Below are 24,789 nucleotides of genomic sequence, written 5' to 3' on the forward strand. Positions count from 1 at the left end.
TAACATCCATTCTTTGGTTACAGGACATCTGGGCTATTTCCACTTTCTGGCTATTACAAATAAAGCTGATATGAACATAGTGGAGCATGTGCCCTTTTAGTATGATAGAACATCTTAAGATATATGTCCAGAAGCAACAGAGCTAGATCTTAGGCAGAACTATTTCAAAATTTCTGAGAATGCACAAGATTGGTTTCCAGAGTAGATATAAGTCTACAATCCTACCAGCAATGGAGCAATGTTCCCCTTTCTCCATATCCTTGCCAGCATGTTCTGTTTCTTGTGGTTTTTGTCTTCTCCATTCTGATTGGTGTAAGATGGAATTTCAGAGTTGTTTTAATTTGCATTTCCTTGATGACTAAAGATGTTAAACATTTCTTTAAATGCGTCTCAGCTATTCAAGATTCCTCTGTTGAAAATTCTCTGCTTAGCTCTCTCCCCCACTTGTTAATTAGATTATTTGGTTTTTGGGAGTCTAACTTTTTGAGTTCTTTGTATATTTTGGATAGTAGCCCTCTGTCAGATATAGGGTTAGTGAAGATCTTTTCTCAATCTGTAGGTTACCTTATTGTCCTATTGATAATGTTCTTTGCCTTCCAGAAGCTTTTCAGTTTCACGAGATACTATTTATCAATTATTGGTCTTAGAGCCTGAGCCATTGTTTTTTTTGTTTGTTTGTTTTTTGTTTTTTTGGTTGCTTTTTGTTTTTTGTTTGTTTGCTTGTTTGTTTTGTTTTGTTTTCCTATAAGATTTAGTGTATCAGGTTTTATGGGGGGTTGTTTGTTTGTTTTTTCGAGACAGGGTTTCTCTGCATAGCCCTGTCTCTCCTGGAACTCACTTTGTAGACCAGGCTGGCCTCGAACTCAGAAATCTGCCTGCCTCTGCTTCTCGAGTGTGATCAACTTGTACTTGAATTTTGTGCAGGGTGATAAATGTTGATCTATTTGTATTCTTCTACATGCAGAATCCAGTTAGACCAGGATAATTTGCTAAAAGTGCTTTCTTTTTTTCCATTGTATAGTTTTAGTTTTTTTTTTTTTTTTTTTTTTTTTTGTCAAAAATGAAGTATCCATAGATATGTGAGTTTATTTCTGGGTCTCTAATTCTATTCCACTAATCAATCTTTCTGTTTCTGTACCAATACCATGAAGTTTTTAATCACTATTGCTCTGTAGTACAGCTTGAGGTCAGGAATGATGGCTCCTTCAGAAGTGCTTTTGGTAAGATAGTCATTTTCACTATGTGAATCCTACCCATCTATGAGCATGGGACATCTTTCCATCTTCTGATATCTTTAGAGACTTGAAGTTCTTGTCATACAAATCTCTTACTTGCTTGGTCAAAGTTACATCAAGATATTTTATATTTGTGGCTTTTGTAAATGGTGGTGTTTCCCTAATTTCTTTCTCAGCCACTTTACCATTTGTATAAAGGAAAGCTATTGATTTATTTGAGTAAATTTTATACCCAGCTACTTTGATGAAGTTGTTTATCAGCTTTAGGAGTTCTCTGGTAGAATTTTAGGATTTTCTTATTTATAGTACTATATCCACAAATACCTTGACTTCTTCCTTCCCAATTTGTATCCCCCTTTGTTGTCTTACTGTTTTAGCTAGAACTTTAAAAACCTTATTGAATAGATAGTGGGCAGTCTTTTCTTATCCCTGATTTTAGTGGGATTGCTTCAAGTTACTCTGCATTTAATTTGATATTGGCTATTAGCTTTTATTATGTTTAAGATGTGCCTTGAATACCTGATCTGGCATCTACTTTCTTTGTGTACCCAGCAATGCTCATTTCAGAGCCCTTAATCATCTAGCTATGGTTTCAGAAAAAATAAGACACCATTTTTCTGAATCAGAGGGCAAAGACTTTCATAGAAACATATATGTGGATCTGTGTATAGGTGTGGGAATAAGAAGTTATAATAATAATTTAAAGGAGCCTCATATAGTGAGATATCTAGAAGGATTGTGGTAGAAGACTCAGGATCACTTGAAATGTTGAAACTCCAGCTGAGTTTAGAGGTCATGATTCTGAAATTACCAGGTTTGGTAGTAATTTGATTTTTTTTTAACATTGTTAGTTACCTTAGACATAGACGTACAGAGAACCAATTATCCAAACTGTTCAAACTTACCGGAAGAGGTTGTAAAAGAAACACTATGTTACTATGTATTATGTTACTAAATTCTCTGTGATAGACTGGGGTTTTGAAATGTGAATCTCTTCTATTAGTCTTCCCCCTTCTATGATGATCTAAGGAAACAAGATTTATTTTATTTAAAATAGATTTTCTTTCATAGAAAGAGAGATTTTCTTTCATATATCCTGACCACAATTTCTCCTCCATGCACTCCTTCAGGTCTCGCCCAACCCCATCTAGCCTCTTCCCTAGACCCACCTAACCTCTATCACCCTTCAGAAAAGAGCAGACCTCCAAGAAACAACAACCAAACACAACAAAACAAAATATAATAAGACAAGGCAAAAGTCCTCACACTGAAGACGAGGCAACCCAATGGAAGCATTAAATCAATACTCTGCTGCTGTTGCCTGGGTTATCTCTTTCCTGACTGCTGCTGGAGCCAAGAACGCAAAAGAGAAAGGACTGAATGTCCTCTCTCCACAGTACAGTGCTGGGCGAGGGGACTGGAGAGATAAGAAATATTAAAGATGATTTTGATCTCTGTTTATATAATGTAGTAGTGTTATTTTGATTAGAGCAATTATCCTTAAGTAATACCTATTTTTTCTGAATTAAAAACTGCATACATAAGAACATTTATAATAAACTAGTATGCCTTAAGTACTCAGTATGTTCTATGTCAAGTGCTCGAACTTTAAATATGTTATTTCATTTGCTCCTTGCAACCAATGATTGAAAAAGGTTATCACTTTACTTCTTTTATATACGTGGAAATTAATGCAATGTGCCCAAAACTATGCAGCTGGCATTGAATGAAGCTACAATTTAAAGCTAAGCCTAATCAGAAACTGGTAATTTTAACGCCAATCTACTTTTATTTTTCCTCTACTTGTTTGTTTTAAGTGTTAGCGGTAATAAAAATAAAGAAACTTAACTAGTATAATCTCTACCAAAATCTTTTAAAACTTAGACCCATCTACCAACTTTTTCATTTCTTCAATATCATGACTCAAGCCTCTAAAAAGAATCTCTTCATGATAATGTTGGGCTCTTCTTTTTATAAATTCTTAAATAATTGTTAATTAAAGTTCACCAGATATCTACAAAGAGCACTCTTAGAATTTGTGTTTTCTCTGTGGACTCGTTTTCCTTTAAATATTTCACTTTGTTTTTTAAAAATGACAACTGATTACCATTAATTCTAGGTAGGAAAGGCTAGGTTAACATTTAACTCCAATTGAGTAAAATATGAATAAATAGCAAACAGAAATGATTACAGCAGAGATCCATAATAAACAGTTGAATCAGTATAACAGCCACTCTAATGAAATCCTAAGCAAGTAAAGACTTGGATCAATCCTGGTTCACTATGGCATGTTCATGTTCATGAAAACACAAAATATAATATTTATCGAGGGTGTGAGGACTTTTATTCTGAAACAGGGAAGGATATTTTTTCACACTACTCATATTTGAGACTATGCTGTAATGTAGAGTGGCTACAAAGAAACATAAGACAAGAATGTGGCATGCTTATAAGATAAAATTGGAATAAGACTGTTGATCTACAAATTTCACAACAATTTTAATATAGAATTTAGAAATATGAAAAATGTTCATGAAACCAAGTTAAAATGATAACATAGAATTTTCTACAGAAGTTTGGATTGGGGACATGACTCAGTAAAGAACACTTGTGCTTTCTGAAGACTTGTCTTTGGTTCCAAACACTCACATCTTGGCTCACTTTTATTTACAATGCTTTTATGTATGCCTAGTTACCTCCAAAGTAATTTTGCTTATCATTTTCAAATTATATGTGATAAGAGATGATAATTTATTTTATCCTGCTATTGTGTTCCTTGACTTAGATATTTTAAACAGTAAGACTATATGTTTAAACACACACACACACACACACACACACACACACACACACACATATGGCATTGTATATTTTACCCTGAAATCACAAAGTTATTAAATTTTCTTTCCAGCTGTGGATCCTTTGCTCTCGCTATTTTTAATTAGTTATGTTGCTCATTGAGCATTCATGTCTGTAGAAGATGCAGACAGCTAGGAGGATTTCTGGGATTGGAACACTTGCCATATAAATGTGAGAACTTGACTTTGAACCCTAAGAAGCAGTGTAGTGCAACCATGTCAAGGAACATCCTTGACTTGGAGAGAGGTTCTAAGGAAACAGTGTTTGAGAGTGGCAAAGAAATGACTCAAAGTCAAATCATGGGCCCAAGCTGACAGCCTTGTACTGTGCTCAAGATAGGTCTCTTTTGATAGCTCTTGGTTCTGTAGTCTGCTAGAGATAGCTTTCTGCTTTAGACAGCTCTCTCTTGCTAGAAAAAAAAAATTCTAAAGACCTGTGTTCATTCTCTGGGTAGCTGCTGGAATTTTTTTTTTTTTTAAGAGCTGTGTTTGCGCTCCAGTGATCTCCAGACAGCCCATCCGCTAGGTTTTCTTTCGATTGGCCCATGACTCAGCATTCCAAGACCTTAGTCCCAGGATTTGTAGAGGAAGATGGAAAACACTTTTTTTTTTTTTTTTTAAACACAGCAAATGAATTCAGAGATCTGCCTGCCACTGTAAGGCGCAAACAATAAATTTATCTGGGCAGTATCCCACCCTAAAATTTACATTCTGACCATGACTAAACCAAAATTCACTCTGCCCTAGACTGACCTTCAATTGAGGACTCTGACTGCCTTTGTATCTTTCTGACAAGCTGGCTTTTAGTGAAGCTGCCTCTGCTTTTTTAAATCGAAGAATCCCCTCATATAATTCATATTGCATCCTTAAATTTCGCATAGTAGAGAAATTATATATTTTTGAACTCGTGTTTTCAGAGTTCTTTCCTACAGCAGTGAGGGCTATACTGAAAGTCAGAGCCTTTACCATTTATGGACATAGACACATCCTTGACTCCCAGACTCATGTTGTCTTTGATTATTATGGGGACATTAACCTTGGCAGAGAGGATATTTTTCAATAACCTTTGCAAGGAGATTATTTCCCAATAAACAGTAGGCAGAATATTTCCTGAAGAGGAACATAATGTTCACACGCACACGCACACACACACACACACACACACACACACACACACACCCCTCACACCCAGCAACTGCCAATACTTGTTAAGGCCCATGCCCTGCTGGCTCTGTTCTAGGAGTGGGAACCATGTCACACTGACCTTGCACATGGACAAGCAGAACTTGGCACAAGCATCTGTAATACCAGCCCTCCTCAGGGGAGATTGGAAGCAGGGAAAAGAGAATCCCTTCAAATTTGTGGAGCAGATAAACAGGAATACAACAAAGACCTCTTCTTGAACAAGGCTGACAAATACCTTGAGTTGTATTCACACACACTCACACACACATTTGTGAGTTCAGTTCCAGATAGAGCTTCTCATTTTTACAATACTAATTTTTAAATATAATTACATGACTATAATGTGTCTTAGTCACATTTATCTCCCATTTCCCCTCTCCAACTTGTCTTGTTTTTCCCCAACACAAATTTCTTTCCAAACCTCATGTTCTCTCTGTGTTTCTGTCTCTTTATAATCTAATGTGATCAATCAGTGGTGCAGATACACTGATGGGTCAAGGTGTATCCACTGAAGGTTGGCCAATCTCCCAGGGACCCATTTGTAAAAAAACTGACTCTTCCTCCCTGAGCATCCATTCAATAGCTTTTCATTCTGGGGTGTGGGAAGCTGTGCCCCTCTCTCATATATACTAGAATATAACCTAGCTTGATTGTGTACAGGTCTTGTGTATTCAACCACAGTTGCTGGACCGTGTCTAGAAGATAGTTTGCCCTGGTCCTCCCTGACCTATGATTCTTTTTTTTTTTTAATTTAATTTTATTTGTAATTCATTTTTTACACTCCACATTCCATTCCCTACTCCTCCCCATCCACCCTCTGACTGTTCCACATCCCACACCTCCTTCCCACCAGACCCTGTCTCCATGTGGATGTCACCACAACCCCATCTGACCTCTAAACTCTCTGGGGCCTCCAGTCTTTTGAGGGTTAGGTGCATCATCTCTGAATGAACACAGACCTGGAAGTCCTCTACTGTATGTGTGTTGGAGGCCTCAGATCAGATGGTGTTTGCTGTCTGTTTGATGGTCCAGTGTTTGCACTTGGGCACTTCAACTTGTTGAGCCTTTTGAATTCTGTGGACTGTATCTTGAGTATTCTGTATGGGCTCTTCCTTTCTTCTTTCTTTCTTTCTTTCTTTCTTTCTTTCTTTCTTTCTTTCTTTCTTTCTTTCTTTCTTTCTCTTCCTTCCTTCCTTCCTTCCTTCCTTCCTTCCTTCCTTCCTTCCTTCCTTCCTTCCTTCCTTCCTTTTGTTTTTTGGCTAATATCCATGTATTAGTGAGTACATACTATGCATGTCCTTTTGAGTGTGAGCTACCTCACTCAGGATTATATTTTCTAGCATCTTCAATAAATGGTGCTGGTATGACTGGATGTCTGTATGTAGAAGAATTAAAATAGACCCATATTTGTCACCTTGTACAAAGCTCAGGTCCAAGTGGATCAAGGACCTCAGCATATAACAGATACACTGAATCTATTAGAAGAGAAAATGGGAAAGAGCCTTGAACTAATTTTCACAGGGGGAAATTTCCTAAACAGAATTCCAATAGCTCTTGCTCTAAGATCAAGAATTGATAAATGGGACCTCATAAAACTGAAAAGCTTCTATAAGGCAAAGGACATATTTGATAAGACAAGTCGGCAGCCTACAGATTGTCAAAAAATCTTCACTAACCTCACATCCGGTAGAGGACTAATATCCAAAATATACAAAAAACTCAAGTCAATCACCAAAAAACCAAACAACCCAATCAAAAAATGGGGTATAGAACTAAACTGAGAATTCACAACTGAGGAATCTCAAATGGCCGCGAAACACCTAAAGAAATGTTCAAAGTCCTTAGTGATCAAGAAATGCAAATCAAAATGACCCTGAGATTCCACTTTACACCAGTCAGAATGGCTAAGGTCAAAACCTCAGGTGACAATACATGTTGGTGAGGATGTGGAGAAAGAGGAACACTCTTCCATTGCTGGTGGAATTGCAAGCTGGCACAACCACTCTGGAAATCAATCTGGAGGTTCCTCAGAAAATTGGAAACAGATGTACCTGAATACCCAGCTATACCACTTTTGGGAATAGACCCAAAAGATGCCCCACCATGCTACAGCGGCACGTGTTCCACTATGTTCGTAGCAGCCTTATTTGTGATAGTCAGAGGCTGGAAACAATCTAGATGTCCCATGACAAAAGAATGGATACAGAAAATGTGGTTCATTTAAACAATGGAACACTACTCAACTATTAAGAATGAGTACATCATAAGTTTTGCAGGCAAATGGATGTCCTCTGTTTCCTAAAATTGCTAACCACCTCTCTAATGATGCTCCCTAGGCCTTTGGGAGAGGCTGAAATGTACATGTCTCATGTGCCTGTGCCATCTGTTCATTTGTTCTCTTCACGTTGACTAGCAGAGTCGGATTTTTAAAATTTTTTATTTAATTTTATTTTATACATTATATTTTTGTCACATTCTTTCTCCTCCCCAAACTCTCAGATCCACCCCACATCCCTACCTATCTAACTTCATGCATGCTATCCCCACTCTGAAAAACAAAGAAGAAAAACAACAAAAATCCAAATAGAAAAAATAAAAAAGAAACAAAATCAATAAGACAAAACACATGAAGACCAAACAAATAGCTAGTAAGCAAGTGTATACACAGAGACTCATGAATGTATCGTTCCAGGTCACTCATTATTATAGTTTGTACAGCGTATAGCTGGATAATACTATAATAATTGATTACTCTTCTCCATTTCTGATAAGAGGAAAGCTATCTAGTATGGAAGAACTTCCAGTTTGATTTCTGCAAGTCCTGTGACAGAAGACTAGTGTTTATAATATATGAAAAAGCTAAGGAAAGAACAACAAACAAAAAAGGCAACTAAGCTCCAAGAAAACAAAGTTCTCAATAGAAAGGTGAAATAAACAGAGGTTTCTAAAAAAATAAAGGATTATGAATAAATAACATGTTTTTAAAAGCGTTCCCTATTCTTAATAATCCTGTAAATGCAAATAGAATCTATTCTGAGACATCATTCTACCCCAGTTGCTCATGAAAACAACTGCTGGTGTGGGTATGGAGAGGGGGAAGCTTATGAAGAGAGAGTGAAAACAGGAACAGCGAATGTGGAATTCAGTATGGTTATTACTAAAAAGCTAAACTAGATCTACCATATTACCCAGCTAAACCATTCCATTACATATGTCCAGAAGTTGTCTCTTTTTAAGATAAAAGCCTAGCAAAAAATGAATCCTTACTATGGCCACACTCTGTTATTGAGGCAAGTCACAGTGGTTTGCTTAGGTTCAAGGGAATGGTATGAATATTCTATTAGGGATGACAAAGTTTGGTCAAAGCATACACTATGGAAATTTTCATAACTGATTTTGAAAATCTAAACTTGTAGAAAGTGCTACTCTTGAGTATAGCTGAAGAACATTTCATTTTTCTTATACTGACAATTAAAAAAAGAAATATTTATAAAAGACTCATTAACTCAAAAGTTTTAGCAGAGCCTTCTTTCTTGATTTCAATGAGTAGATTGCCTTTTCCACTGAGAGCTGTGGGAAGGAGAAAGGTGTGTGTGGCTGCCTAGCTCCTTAATGTCAGGCAGAGTGCAGGCCAGTTTAATTTTTTATGACCTCCAGATCTCATTATATGTTTGCTTGGACAAGTGATAGCAATCATGGAAATAGTCAGCACTTATTTGATATTTCAGTAACTTTCTTCAGTAACCAGAATGTTATTATTTCTATTCTATTTTTATATTTCATATTCATATTGATCACTCTCCAGCAGTGCTATATCTAATATAAAGTGTGTTTGGTCTCAAAGAGACTAATTAGTATTTACAGTACCACCTTAATGATAAATCTGATTAACGTTTTGCATAATGATTGTATGTATTATTATATTAATTGCATTATTTTATAATGATAGATTTATGTAACAACTTGACCAGACCATGGCATCTATGCAATCAGGGGAAGGAAATAATACATCTGTTTCCCTAGAATCTAGAATTACAAAGAACACTGAGCAGCAAGATTATTAGAGTAAATAAAAAATCCTCCACTCCTGTGCTAAAAAGAGTTTTTAAATGCAGCAACTTTTATGAGGGTTTAAAATTCTCTCACCTATCTTCTTACAGCGTAGAATAAACTTGAATTACAACATATGAGATATGCTTGAAAACTCTAACGTAATTCAAAATTCTCATACAGGGGAAGTGCCTTTAAATGAATTGAACTAAAAACATTTTACATATGGGGAAGTCAAAGTCTAGAGAATGTGTAAATTGTATGAATGAAGGTCTGCTAGCTGAAGTCAAAGAGAAATCCTCTCCTATGTTTATAAATTCATCAGTTTTCCTCCATTCACTGTGGACTGAATATTAACTGTGTTTCGAGGAACTGTCGTATGGTTTTGTCCACTTTTAGAAGTTTGTGGATCTTACTAAATCTTTGTCTCTCTGTGACTATGACTTTTGTACAATACATCTAGGGATACTGATCTGTATATGTTCAATGGTTCATGAAACAACTTCAACAGGGACAGAAAAAAAATGGCTAATATCATGGCACTGATGTTTCTGGGTACAGAGGACTAAATATAGAATGCACATCTGCATTTACTGGCTTTGTACCCTTCAAGTGAGACATGTGGTTTCAGCATCTCTCTCATTTGTTGTAAAATGCGGTAGTCTGAGGGGTTTGTAACCTGGGCTATTACAGTCTCAGAGGATTTTTTCTGTCTGTCAATATGATGGCAACACTATGTTTACCATTAGTAGGACCTCCTGAGGAACATATTTGTATGGGATAGACTCATGCCCTGAAACATTTTCTTTATAAAATTGCCAGTATTGTCTCTTCTGACAATACCGCGTGGAATCTTTCTCTAACCATAAGTTAACATTTCTAGTTTTAAAACGTTTTTTTCATAAGTAAACTGCTTGAGAAAATATATTTTTGTCTCATACATGACTAAAAGGTGAATAGGGAGTTAGTGTGCTTCCAAAAATCAATTAACAGCTTTTCTTTTTGTTGTATTGTTTTCTTTGTATATTTGACCCCCTTAATTTAAAACAAGGACGTGACAAGCCGGACAGATCCGGAGGTCATGATTCAGGATGACTTCTTGCATCACTGCAGTCAGTAGGGTCTTCGGAATTCTCAGTGTCCATGTAGCCTACCTACCTTTCTCCTTGGACAGTGAGAAAATAAACAAGGAAAACAGCAGAAGGAAGGACTTGCAAGTTACAGAATGGCTGCTTCCATCCCTCCTTGATGCTCTCCAGAGAGGACAACCCAAGGACTTGTGTATCTCCCTAACCATACATAAATCAGGTTGAGACTTGTCCTTAATGGAATTGTGTCTGAGTTCTGAGAATGTCTTACAGGAGACTGAGCAAGCTGTGCTATTTATGGTCTTCGGCAGTAAGGATACTGACACCTCTTTTTATTGCAAAAGCATACAATATGTCATTTGGGTGTCTTTATCCTATTGAGTGCAGACAGGAGTATGGCACTGCAATTTGGTTTTTAGACAAAAGGCATTATTTTCTTATGATAAACAAAGACGTATAAAAGCATCATCCATTGCTATTGTAATATGGGCAGCAGGACTGTGATTTTCCCTTGCTTATAATCACATATCTAAGTATGTAAAATTCAGATCTTTTAGTCCTATCACCTTACAGTTTATATGGTTTTGACTCTAAGTATTTAAGCTTAATGTTGACTACATTTATTCAAAACAATGATTAAATTTATGGTGAAAATTCCCGTTTTTGTTTTTGTTTTTTGTTTTTGTTTTTGTTTTTGTTTTTGTTTTTTTTTTCAAGTCAGGATTTCTCTCTTTAGCCCTGGCTGTCCTGGAACTTACTCTATAGACCAGACAGGCCTTGAACTCAGAAATCCACCTGCCTCTGCCTCCCAAGTGCTGGGACTAAAGGCATGCGCCACCACTGCTGGGCTATAGTGAAAATTCTTTAATTTGATTTCCATTTAATAAGACCAAAGACTCTTAGGAAGCACCCTTTGTTTAAGGCATCTTTTTAGAATCCATATCAGAATAGAAATGGGTTCAAATTTACTGGTTTGGAAAATCATTATCTATGTGACCCTAAGAAAATTAGAATTTAGTAAGCATAGCTAATCATGTCAGTTTTTCTGCTAAGCTGGATGAATTCTAATTAGTTGACATATAGAAATTGATAGTGAAAGCCACAATAGTTTGTGTTCTGATATTTAAAGCTAAATTTGACTTTTAAAATCAGCCTTGCATGGGTAAAGTGATGGCGAGCATCTAGTGTGTACTAGTAATAGATAATTCAATGTTTAAAAGAATTCACAGTTTTCCATTGTTAACATTAGAGAAGGATTTTTCTACATTAAGTTTATTTGAATGGTTTCTCAAAGTCATACTGTTCCCTAGCTGAGGAGCTGTGGGCATTCTGTAGCTGTTGTTAAGGTGTGTGTCAGTTTTCTTTAAGTATATTACCCCTAGTAGGTAAGTTGACTATTCACTAGAGAGCCTCATCTAAGACTCTATGGGTAGTACCGACTGCATCTGTTGGGTTTCATTCAAAACAAAAAAACAAAACAACAAAAAACATAAGGTTGTACAGGTAAGGATGGCAAGATGGATCTGGGAGGAGTTGTTGGGTCACTCATAAAAGAACAGTGTACAAAAGTATCAAAGAACTAATACGAAATGAAAGAAAACAATAAATCCTGGAGCTTGAGCTAGTTAGATGGCTCAGTGTGTAAAGTGCTGGAGATATAAGCACAAGGATCTGACTTGGTATCTTTAGAACTCAGGTTAAAAAGAAAAACAAAGAAGAATAAAGGAAGGAAAAAAAGAGAGAGAAATTAAAAAGCAAGGCCCATAGCAAACATAGAAGTGGATGCTCACAGTCGGCTATTGGATGGATCACATGGCCCCCAATGAAGGAGCTAGAGAAAGTACCAAAGAAGCTAAAGGGATCTGCAACCCTATAGGTGGAACAACATTATGAACTAACCAGTACCCCGGAGCTCTTGACTCTAGCTGCATATGCATCAAAAGATGGCCTAGTCGGCCATCACTCGAAAGAGAGGCCCATTGGACACGCAAACTTTATATGCCCCAGTACAGGGGAACGCCAGGGCCATAAAAGGGGAGTGGGTGGGTAGGGGAGAGGGGGTGGGTGGCTATGGGGGACTTTTGGTATAGCATTGCAAATGTAAATGAGCGAAATACCTAATAAAAAATGGAAAAAAAGAAAAAAAAAAAAAAAGCAAGGCCCAACAGTGTACTTGCAACCCCAGGTCTGAGAAGGCAAAGCAAACATCCGTGGAGATGGTTGGCAGCTAGTCTGGCTGAGCCAGTGACTTCTAGTCACTGAGAGATCCTGTCCCAAGAAATACAGCAGAGGTAATCTGCAAAAGACTCCATGTTGAACTCTGGTGTTTATGCGAAGAAGCACATACACACATGCACGTACCAGGACATCCAGCTACGCATACACACACACACGCACGCACGCACGCACGCACGCACGCACATACACGCCAAACAGACAGACAAACTAAACAAATAAACCCCATATCTTTCTGTACAGCATCTGCAGCATCTAGCTTTTCCTCATACAGGTCTGTATTTACCTGTGGCTTACACTACGTGAGAACCAAGTGCCAGAGAGGGATCCTAACCACAATGCTGATAGAAATACTCATGGCTTGTTTCTATGCCGTGGTCCTAGAGACCGTTGGAAGCAATTTGCTCTAGCATCTAGTCGATAAATGATTAATGGCATTTATTTTATTTCGTATGGCTCTTGATTTGTTTTTTTCCCTACTGAAGCTCTTATTCAGTATCTGAATTTCATATTCATTTAAACATTTTTCTTGAAGCAGAATAGAGGTTTCTTTCCTTGCAGCTAGTTATAATGGGTCTCTAGAGACCAATAGTTCTTACATGAACATTATTATGGCAAAAGCTTAGTTTCCTTCTCTCCTTTCTTAGTGTGGGTAAGGCCTGCATGACCCTGTTTTCCCTCTAGCTTCTTCTCCTGCAATGTTTCCTTTAGCTACCACACTCTAGGGCTCCAGGCCTAGATTATTCCACGGGCCTTTGGTACTTGACAATTTTTTCTTTCAGGAATATACTTTACCTAGATTCATACAAAAGTGACTCTTTGTCATTCAGATGCAAGTTTAAAAGCCTCCTCCACAGAAGTCTGGTAATCTCTGAGCCAGACTGTAGTGTCCCACCATTCTCAGTCACACTACCTTTGAAAACTAGTGTGATACCAGTCAGAACTAAAAAAGTTCTTGTTTACATCTTATCTTTCCTTCATACCCACCTCCATTCTATTAGAATATTAGTTCAGTGAGGACATTGTTCACAATGGCATCTTAATGCACTAAAAAGTGCTAGCATGGATCAAGTCTTAATATTTATTCATTCAGTGAATAGTCTAGTATTTTATAGTGAACATTAACAGTGTCTATAGCCGGTTGTGGTAGTGCATGCTGGTAGGATTTGCTGAAGGAGGCAGAGGCAGGAGGATCATGAGTTCAAGACCAGCCTGGGGCTACACATTTTTTTGCCGGGAGTGGTGATTCGTGCCTTTAATCCCAATACTCAGGAGGCAGAGGCAAAGCTCAAGTCCATGTGGACCAAGGACCTCAACATAAAACCAGATACCCTGAATCTAATAGAAGAGAAAGTGGGAAAGAACCTTGAACTCCTTGGTACAGTGTTAAATTTCCTAAACAGAACAACAATGGCTCAGGCTGTAAGACCAAGAATTGATAAATGGGACCTCATGTAACTGAAACCCTTCTGTAAGGCAAAAGACACAGTCAATAGGACAAATCAGCAGTTTATAGATTGGGAAAAAATTCTTTGATAATCCCATACCTGAGAGAGAGTAAATATCTAAAATATATAAAGAACTCAAGAAGCTAACCTCCATAAAATCAAACAATCCAATAAAAAAATAATGGGGCATTTAGCTAAACAGATCATTCACAACAAAGGAATCTCAAATGGATGAGAAACACTTAAAAAAATATTCAGTCTTTAGAGATCAGGAAAATGCAAATCAAAATGACCCTGAGATTCCACTGAAAAGAATGGCTAAAATGACTTCAGTCTTTAATCCTTAAGTAGTCTATGCAGATCTATGGATGCTTCTTAGTAACACTAATGTCTACAATTCCTGAAAAACCAAATTTTCAGTAGCCTTGCCATCAAAATTCACTTAGTGGTAGAAGCCTAATTTAATCAATGTAAGGGTACTTTTAGTTTCCATGCATATAACTTAATATGACTCTTCCTGTATTTCAATGTAGAAATAAGTAATATATTTGATCATAGTTTTTGTTTTATTTATTTATTTATTCATTCATTCGTTCAATTTACATACCAGTCACAGTCCTCCTTCCCTCGTCTACTTTCAGTCCCACCCTCACAAATCCTCCCACCCCCCACTGCCTCCTCCCCTTCTCCTGAGAGAAGGTGAAGCCCTCCATGGGTTAAAATCTGGCTGGACCCAGGACCCCTGCACATTTGTAGTAGATGTGCAGCTTAGTCCTATTTTTTTTAAACCCTACATTATTCCAGTGAGGATTATATAATCCCAGTACACACACAATACAACCTCTCCAAAATGAAAATAGTTTTTAATTTCAAAGCCTAATTAACCATAAGAATCCAACTCATGACTTAGGAAATGAAAATCTCCATACCCACACATGACAGGGAAGAAATTATTTGTTATAAAGATTTTCCTTACACCGCAAAAGAAAAGAACTAGGAAATTAAGTGAGTCATATTATTTTGTGAGAAAACTACAGAGTAGAAAATCTATTACAATTGTTCAGAAAACGTTTGATCCTTTTACAGCATATTAACATCCCTTCTGTAAAAGAATCCAATGTTTTCTGAACATTTCCTCCTCTCCATTGCATTGATTCACATAGATTATGTTAGTAATTTTCAGAACTAGTTCAAGTAGGCACCACTGTTATCTTCCAATAGGTAAGGAGGGTTTCTTTGAAGTTACGTAAGTTGTGAAAGGCCATTTAAGTATAAATAGCATATCAAGGACTTGTGGTCAAGAGGGTCTTTCTGTAAAAACTCTGCTTATAGTCATAATCTCTAATGATTATACTTACACAAGATAGGAATCTCCATAGGATACATGGAAGTGATGTATGTGCTATGCATTCTTTTAATTGTTGAAAAATAAGTCAGACTGAGATAGAAGATACAGAAAGATGGGATTTCTAAATTATATAATAAAGTTCTACATATGTTGTAAATTAAGAATATTTAGATTCCCAAATATTTTAAGACATCAATTTGCCAATAACAAAGATCAAATTTTAAACCAGAAAGTTAACACTCTTTCTCAAAATGGAGAAATATACCCCTGACACAGAAAAACATACATTTTTGAAAATTGTACATTAATTTAAAACTTTATGTTATTTAAATACTGGAGAGATTAGCCTATTTATGTTCTATATATGAAACATATCTGTATAACCATGACTATTAAACAAACAGACTGGTAAATTAAACGTAGTCAAAACTACCTATAAATAGTATCCATATGAAAATCATGTGTGAGAAGCAATATTTGTTGGAATTTGATACCTTGTTAAAGTATCTATATGGCATGATTATTTTATTTTGTTTTATACATGGTGCTCACTGCTTTGTGCCATGTGGCATCTCAATGCTGTACATCATTTGCATTTCTTTTTATCATTGCAATCAAAGCACTTTAACATGTTGACCTATGTAGTGATCCTAGAGTCCATTCAGCCTGCATTTAGCTTGAAAACATCATTACATATTATGTCCTCTGTTCTCCTTATTAACTGGTCAACCATTTGGCAACTCTCTGACTGTAAATGCAAACACCATGTGAACACTAAAATCTCCAGGCCACATTCATTTATAAGGTGGTCAGCTAATCCATTATATATTTCTACCAGGACTAAAAGTATTGCCCAAAATAAAAAAGCCAAATTAAAAGCAAGTTATCATGGGTAAAGTATGGCCCTCTAGACAGTCCAAGGGACCTTAATTTAAAAAGCAGTGGCCCAGAATATCAATTTATCATGGAGACAACATCTGGTATTTTTTTTACCTTAACCATGAAGGCCTATTTTCCTATTTTTCTTTCAATCAGAGACTCTACCTCTTGTCATCTTGAGATACAATCATATCTCCTATATTTTGTTTAATTTCCAAATGAAACACTATTATGGCTAGCACAATATACCTATTCAGCATACAACCACAAATACATTATAAACTTAGACTAGCTGACAATGTCCCTTGAAGGACATTCTTTAGTAACTTAAATATAACATTCTATTAATTAATGTTACATTACATGTTAAAGGATCTTTTTACCAAAACATAACAGAAATACTTGTGTCATTTAGAGTCCTCATTTCTACAACATGTGTCAAGGCCTTAGCTGGTATTTATAACTACCTTCTTCTATTACCCATTCTATATTTCTTCAAGCCTCAGCAAGCATCTCAGCAGGTCTTGATTCTGTTTCTAGAGGAGTGACCCATACCTTCATTCCTGAAGGGTCTGTGCCATATGTCATTCTGTCTTAGTTAGATTGTTGTAGTTTCCCATTGAGGACATCATACACTAAGAGATGCTCTAAACTTTAAGTTCTCAACCTGTGTATTGTGACCCTTTTGGGAGTTGTTATGTATTTCAGATATGAACATTATGATTCATAACAGTAGCAAAATTACAGTTATGAAGTAGCAATGAAATAATGTTATGGTTGGGGATCACCACAACACAAGGAACTGTTATTAAAGGGTCACAATTTAGGGAGGTTGAGAACCCGTGAGGTCTAAAGCATCTCTTGCACTGCAGAAAAAGCTTTCTTGCCTACCTTGTGGAGAATCAATCCAATTTCCCCTTGGTCATCTGATTTAATCACCTCTCCTAATACTGTTATTCTTTTCTTAGCCTGTTGGCTTAAAGGCATTAGAAGACTAAGGTGGCCAGAGGAAGTCTGAGGTCCCATTTCAGTGAGATATTTGTTATGGCTCCTAGAAGGAGGGCTCCCCAACTTGTCACTAAAAATTTCAGATCAGTGAAATTTAAGGTTGTTGAAAGACAAAGCAAAATTTTTCCATTAGATCACTAGAGATGGCACTAGAGATCCCTTTTCCACTACTCATTTCCTGATTTGGGGAAAAACCATGCCATACATTGGATGCTGGTTCAAAGTATATACAACCTCTGTAGAACCCTGCCCTAGCTGTTCAGCTGCTGCCATTTAACTGGCATTGTAACTGTGCCTTCCAAAAAAATACCCCATCTATCAGTACAAGTGCTTCAGGATAGTGGAGAACATGGTAAAACCAGTGGATTATGTGATCATGGGCCTGCTAGTGACATTCTCTGGCTGTTCTACCACCCAAACTAAAAATCCAGGCATAAAGGTTCATGCCTATATCCCAGCACTTGAGACACAGAGAGAAGAGGATTCTCTGGAACTTTCTGGCCAGCCAGGTCAGATTAATCTGTGAGTTCCATTTTTAGGGAAAACAAGGTAGAAAGAAATCAAGGAAGACATCTATTATCAAATTTTGTTCTAGACACACACACACACAGAGAGAGAGAGAGAGAGAGAGAGAGAGAGAGAGAGAGAGAGAGATTATAGTTTATCTAAAGGATAGTACATATATTTTAGAATCTGAGAAGAGGATTAGAGGTATATGTTATATTAAGTTATGGTCAGTCTTGAAAACATAAATACAGGTAATGCTATAGAGCAGGATATATTTATGAGTTTATCAATATATGTGGATATAATAACAGTTAATGAAGAAAAGTTATAGATTTAAAAAGAGAAAGGAGGGGGTCATATGGGAGGGTTTGAAGCAAGATAAAAAGAAAAGAATGGCAAATGGTGTAATTAATTATAACATCAAAAATAAAAGAGAATTTTTAAAAGAAGCAAACAGGAATAACTAACACAAAGACTGGTATATTTATGTGTGCTGCCAATTGGAACTGTCCATCAGAATCAGCTGATAAGGCTCTATTGCTTGGTCTTTAGCCAGACGGTCTACCCATGTCAGGTATAATAAAGAATAGCAATATTTTAAACTAGATGTTATTAATTTAAATGAATTTATGATTTATAGAGAGACTGAGCAAGATACAAACTTTCTATGTACATTTTATGTATGATGCCCGCCCCCCAACTCTTAACATCTATCCCAAACATGATATAATTTTCAGAGCTAATAAGTTAATATTAACATGCTCACATTAGGGTCACTCCTGTTAGACATTCAATAAATTAGACTGATCTCTTATAATGTATATTTGCCTCTACAAATGCAGTCATTTCAGTGCCCTAAAAATCCTGTAGGTGTTCTTCCTACTCATCAGTAATTTAAAAAAGCTCCCTAGATAATACTGATGTGTCAGTCAAGGTTAAAAATCTCTGACAGGTGAAAATCCAGCATCATTGTCACTTCTCTTTTGCATGTTCTTTTCTGGTTTTGACATCTGAGAGGCTTGACTAAGTTCCCTAGCACAGACCTCTAAACCTAATCAGTGCCCATCTCACTACCATCACATCTAAATGTTCCTTTGCTAACTTCTCACATATCCAAATGTGTCTGTGAGTATGGTTTCTTCAAGCTCTTAAACATTCTATAGATAATTAAGATTTTTATTATAGATGGATTCATTCTTAGTTGAGTTGGTATAAATGCTAAATACTTCTAAAGATGAATAGTATTATTTTCTGCTAACCCAGATTGACTGTGAAATTATTTTCAGCACAAGGCCAGCAGTTACTAGAAGATGTTGATTTATTTCACATTCATCTACATCCAACGACTTAAAACATTCTTTTTTTGTACAATTAAAACAGATTCTTGGATGAGGTTATAACCAATATAAGTCAAATTCATTCCTCTAAATACTTAGCTCTATTCAGCCATATTTGTGAAGCAGTACTCTTGTTCCCAAGAAGGAGATCAGGGTCATAGTATTCAACCTATTAATTATTAAATGCATAGGAGAAAGTTGAAAGCCTTCTGACTACACTCCCAGAGAACCCTCCAATATAAATCTGATCATTTCACAAATATTTATTAAGCACACACCATATGCTAGATACTTTAAAAGATGCATTCCTCTTCCTTAGCTCATTACAGCTATGTAATATATATGTGAACCAAGTATCATTTTCTGAAATTTATGGATGAAGAAACTGAAATCCAGAAATATTAGTTGGCTTTCCTAGTATTGCCCAAGCTATTAATTAGAGGAAAGTACTTGAATAAGGCATTAGTCAGAATTGCTACATGTCATTAAGTTGAAAATATTAAAAGTTTGTATGGCTGTATTAAATTTAAGGTATGAGTTTTCTGAGCTTAATGATAAAATCTAACTCGTACAGCTTGCCAAAAGGATCAAATAAGCAAGAAGGAAACATTTGGGGTTGGAAAACCACTACAAAAGTGAACTACTGGCAAGATAATAATGAGAATACATTCTTGGTTGACTGTGAATTCTTGATTTATGTAAATTTCCACCAATACATTCCTCCAAGCACACTAGAAAGGAAGGTAAGCAGACAGAACCTACTGGGTAATGTTAAAGGAATTCACAGGCTGGGTTTGAAATAGGGGACATAATATCATTTCTCAGGAATATGATCTCTAGAGAAAGATCTGAAGTGCATTTCAATGACAGGCTCTTTACAAAAAGCTTCCAGTGTGCGTACTCTTAGGTCTCCCTAGGAATAAAATGAAGATCTGCCACACATCCCAAGGCATCTTGTTATCTCTGTATTTGTATGTATGCAAGGTTTGTCTCTGGGTTATCTAAGTGCTTATACAAATACTCATTCAGCTCCAGGCCGCTTCCCCTTTTATGAGCACTAGACTATTGTGTGAATCCTGGAATGTGAAATTGAAACCAATCTGCTGTCAGTAACCAGGCTGATGAGAGCCTCTCATCATGAATTCTCTTTCACTAGCCACTCAGGACATTGCTTTGAAATGTTCAATCAATCATGAAACAAACAAGAAAAATCTCACACAGTGAACCATATTGCAGGAATATTTGCTATATTGTTATTTCCATATTTTCATTTGCATTAAGTAGGAATAGGAGTCTATTTCTCATTTTTATTACATGGATGTCCAAACTCTATCAGAAATCTTAACCTCTGTCAAGAGATGCTTATTTCTGTAATTCTGCAAAAGATATTTAAATTGTACATAAATGTAGATTATGTCCATTTGGGTACATGATGCAAGCTAGATTCAGAATAAATAATAAATAGAGAATTTGGCATGCTGATAATTTTAGATAAATGAGTAGAAAATAAAAATATCACAAATCTTCCTTGTGGGCTCAATAATAAATATTTATGCTGTACATGCTCAGCCTTACAATTAGAGTTGCCTTTCTACTCATAGAGGTGTCTTTGACAGACACTTTAATGCCATGATATGGTGGCACCCTACTATATTCATCCAAATGTAGCCAGATTGAATTAGAGCCAATTCCTAATTTTCTCCTTAATATTTAGAACTAAGATCAAAAGATGTTTATCCTCAGCTTCTAGTCAACATGTGAAACTGAGATGATGCATAAACTTGCCTTCTTTCCAAACAAATAGACATTCCAAAAATAATTATAAACACATAGAAATATAGTTATAAAATTACCACAAAGGAGAGCTGCATGCTGTCCTCTGACCTCTAGTATCTGGTCCACAGCTCTGCCTGTCTTCCTGGGGAAGTCTGGAGTGCCTCAGATCCACCTGGGGCACAGCCAGCAGAAGTGAGCATGAGCAGGCTATTCCCTGAGCTCCACTCTTAAGTCCACAGTTCTACTTGTCCAAGGAGTACAGATAACCTTAGGAACATCTAGCCAACACCAGGGACAAGCAGAGGGCCGGAGGCCAGCATAAAACACAATCGACAAGATCAAGGGCAATATAGCACCACCAGAGTCCTGCTTTCCCACTACAGCAAGCCCTGTAGTTTTACCACAGCTAAAACACAAGAAGATGACCTTAAATCCAATCTTATAAAGGTGATAGAGGCCTTTAAGGAAGAAACACATAAGTCTCATAAAGAAATACAGGAAAATAAAATCCAACAGATGAAGGAAAGGAATAAAACTGTTCAAGACCCAAAAATGGAAATAGAAGCAATAAAGAAAATGGACTAAAGAAATCTTGTATATGGAAAATCTAGTAACAAGAACAGGAGCTACTGATGCAATCATCACCAACAGAATACCAGAGATGGAACAGAGAATCTCAGGTATAGAATGTATAATGGAAGAAATTGCTATATCTGTCCAAGAAATGTTAACTTTAAAAAGTCCCTGACAGAAATTAGCCAGGAAATCTCCGGAATTATGAAAAGACCAAACCTCAGAACAATAGGAATAGAAGGAGAAGAATCCCAAACATGAGGCCAAGAAAATATTTTCAACAAAATCATAGAAGAAAATTTCTCTGACCTAAAGAAAGATATACCTATAAACCTACAAGAAGCTACAGAACAAGAAGTCAATTGGACAGAAAAGAAAATCCTCCCACATAATAAACAAAACACTGAATATGCAGAACAAAGAAAGAATATTAAAGGCTATAAGGGTAAACCTGACTTCTCAAGAGAGACTAAAAGCCAGAAGGGCTAGGGAAGGTGTCTTGCACAATTTAAGACATCACAAATATCAGTCCAGTCCACTATATCCTATAAAACATTCAGTCACCAAAGAAGGAGAGAACAAGATACTAAATGGAAAAAAAATTTAAACATTGTCTATCCACAAATCCAGCCTTACGGAAGATACTAGAAAGAAAACTCCAACCCCAGTAGCCTAACACCCAAGAAAAATCAGGAAATAAATGTCTCCAAACCAGTAAAGCCAGAAGAAGGGAAGCACATGTACACACACACACACACACACACACACACACACACACACACACACAGAGAGAGAGAGAGAGAGAGAGAGAGAGAGAGAGAGAGAGAGCCACAACTAACATAAAAATAACAGGGATAAAGAAATCATTGGTCATTAACATCTATCAATATAAATGGATTCTACAGGATCCATCATTCTGCTGCATACAAGAAACACTCCTCAGAAACAAAGATAAGCATTACCTTAGAATAAAGGGATGGAATAGGTTTTCCAAGCAAATGGACCTAAGTAGCAAGCTGGACTAGCCATTCTAATATCTAATAAAATAGACTTTCAACCAAAAGTAATCAAAAGAGAGGTAGAGAGACACTTTATACTCATCAATGGGAAAATCCACCATGAAAACATTTTAATTCTGAAGACTTATGCTCCAAATGCAAAGACACTCGCATCTGATTTATTTTCCTTATGAGCAAAAATAGGTCTTTGTTTTATTATTATCCTTTTATTAATCATTCCATTCATTTACATCTCAAATGATATCCCACTTCCTAGTTACCCCTCCACAAAACCCCCATCCCACATCTGCCCTCTCCTCCCTCCCCTTTGCCTCTATGAGGGTACTCCCCAACCCAACCACCCTCTCCAGCTCCACCCCTTCAGCCCTCTGCTACATATGTATCTGGAGCCATGTGTCCCTCCCTGTCCACTCCTTGGTTGATGGTCTAGTCTCTGGGAACACTGGATGGTCTGGCCAGCTGATGTTGTTCTTCCTATGGGGTTGTAATCCTCCTCATCTCCTCCTGTCCTTCTGCCAGCTCCCTCACCAGGGACCATGCTTCAGTCTGATTGTTGGCTCCAAGTATCCACATCTGTATTGGTTGGTTGCTGGTCAGACCTCCCAAGGAACAGCCACACCAGATTCCTCTCAGCAAGCTCCTCTTGGCAACAGCAACAGCAACAGGTTTGGTGTCTGCAGACAGGATGAATTCCCAGGTGGACAGTCCCCAGATGGCTCTTCATTCAATCTCTGCTTTATTTTTTGTCCCTGTTCTTCCTTTGGACAGGAACATTTCTGGGTTCAAAACTTTGAGGTGGGTGGGTGGTCCCATCCGTCTTCCAGGGTTCATGCCTATCTACTGGAGGTGGTCTCTATGGTTCTTTCTCCCATTCTCTGCACATTTCAGCTAAAGCCATCCCTGTTGGGTCCTGGGGGCCTCTTGTTTCCTTGGCATCTGGGACCCTCCAGTGGCTATCACCAGTTCCTCATCCCCCACTGCTACATATTTTTATTTGATCTTCAGACCCGCTATACCTCTCTCCTGTCCTCTCCAGCACCTGATAGGGCCCCCTTATTTCTTCTCCCCCCTGTCTCCCTCCCAAATCCCCCCTCCCTCCTTGAGGGGGAAACAGGATGATTGAGGGAGGTGGAAGGCACTCACTCACATTTGTAAAAGAAACATTACTAGAACTTAAATCACATATCAAACCCCACACATTAACAGTGGGAGACTGTAGTACTCCACTCTCACCAATGGACAAGTCATCTAGTCAGACACTAAACAAAGAATGAAACTAACAGAGGTTGTGATTCAAATGGGACTTAACAGATATTTATTGAACACCCCCCCCCCACATAAAAAAGAATTTAACTTTTCAGCACTTCACACAACCTTCTCAAAAAATTGAACATTTACTCACTCACAAGACAAGTGTCAAAAGATACAAGAAAACTGAAATAACCCCTTGTGTCTTATCAGACTACCATGAATTAAAGCTGGACTTCAATAACAAAAACAATAGCAAGCTTACAAACTCATGGACATTGAACAACTCTCTACTGAAGAACACAGGACAGGGAAGATAAAGCAAAGAAATGAAATACTTTCTAAAATTCACTGAAAGTGAAGGCAGAACATTACCAAATTTATAGGACACAATGAGAGCAGTGCTAAGAGGAAAGTTCATAGCATTACATGGCATCATAAAGAAATTAGAGAGATCTCATACTAGCAACTTAAAAGCATACCTGAAAGCCCTAGAACCAAAAGAAACAAAGACACCAAAGAGCAGTAAATGGCAGAAAATAATCAAACTCAGGGCTGAAATCAATAATTAGAAACAAACAAACAAACAAACAAGAAAACAATACAAAGAATCAAGGAAACCAAGAGCTGGTTCTTTGAGAAAATCAACTAGATAGACAAACTCTTAGCCAAACTAACTTAAAAAAAGTATCCAAATTAACAAAATCAGAAGTGAAAAGGGAGTCATAATAACAGTACACTGAGGAAATTTGTAGAATTGTTAAGTCTTACTGCAAAAACCTGTCCTCCATGTAATTGGAAAATCTAAATGAATTGGGTGATTTTCTTGATAAAGACTAAAAGTTAAATCAAGATCAGGTAAACAATTTACATAATACTGTAACCCCTAAGGAACCCCCCCCCCCCAACAAACCCAAAAAAATCCCAGGACCAGATGCTTTCAGCACAGATTTTCAAAAAAGAGCTAATACCGGTACTCTTGAAGCTATTCCACA

General features: G+C 37.0%; 1 protein-coding gene across 9 annotated transcripts in view; it reads left to right on the forward strand.

Moving 5' to 3' along the window:
- Dlg2 (discs large MAGUK scaffold protein 2) overlaps positions 1-24,789 on the forward strand; it is a 1,973,059-nt gene that overhangs the window by 514,480 nt on the left and 1,433,790 nt on the right. The gene's annotated exons all lie outside the window — the stretch shown is intronic.

This window comes from Mus musculus, chromosome 7 (genome assembly GCF_000001635.26).
Source record: "Mus musculus strain C57BL/6J chromosome 7, GRCm38.p6 C57BL/6J".
In the NCBI taxonomy this organism is placed as follows: domain Eukaryota; kingdom Metazoa; phylum Chordata; class Mammalia; order Rodentia; family Muridae; genus Mus; species Mus musculus.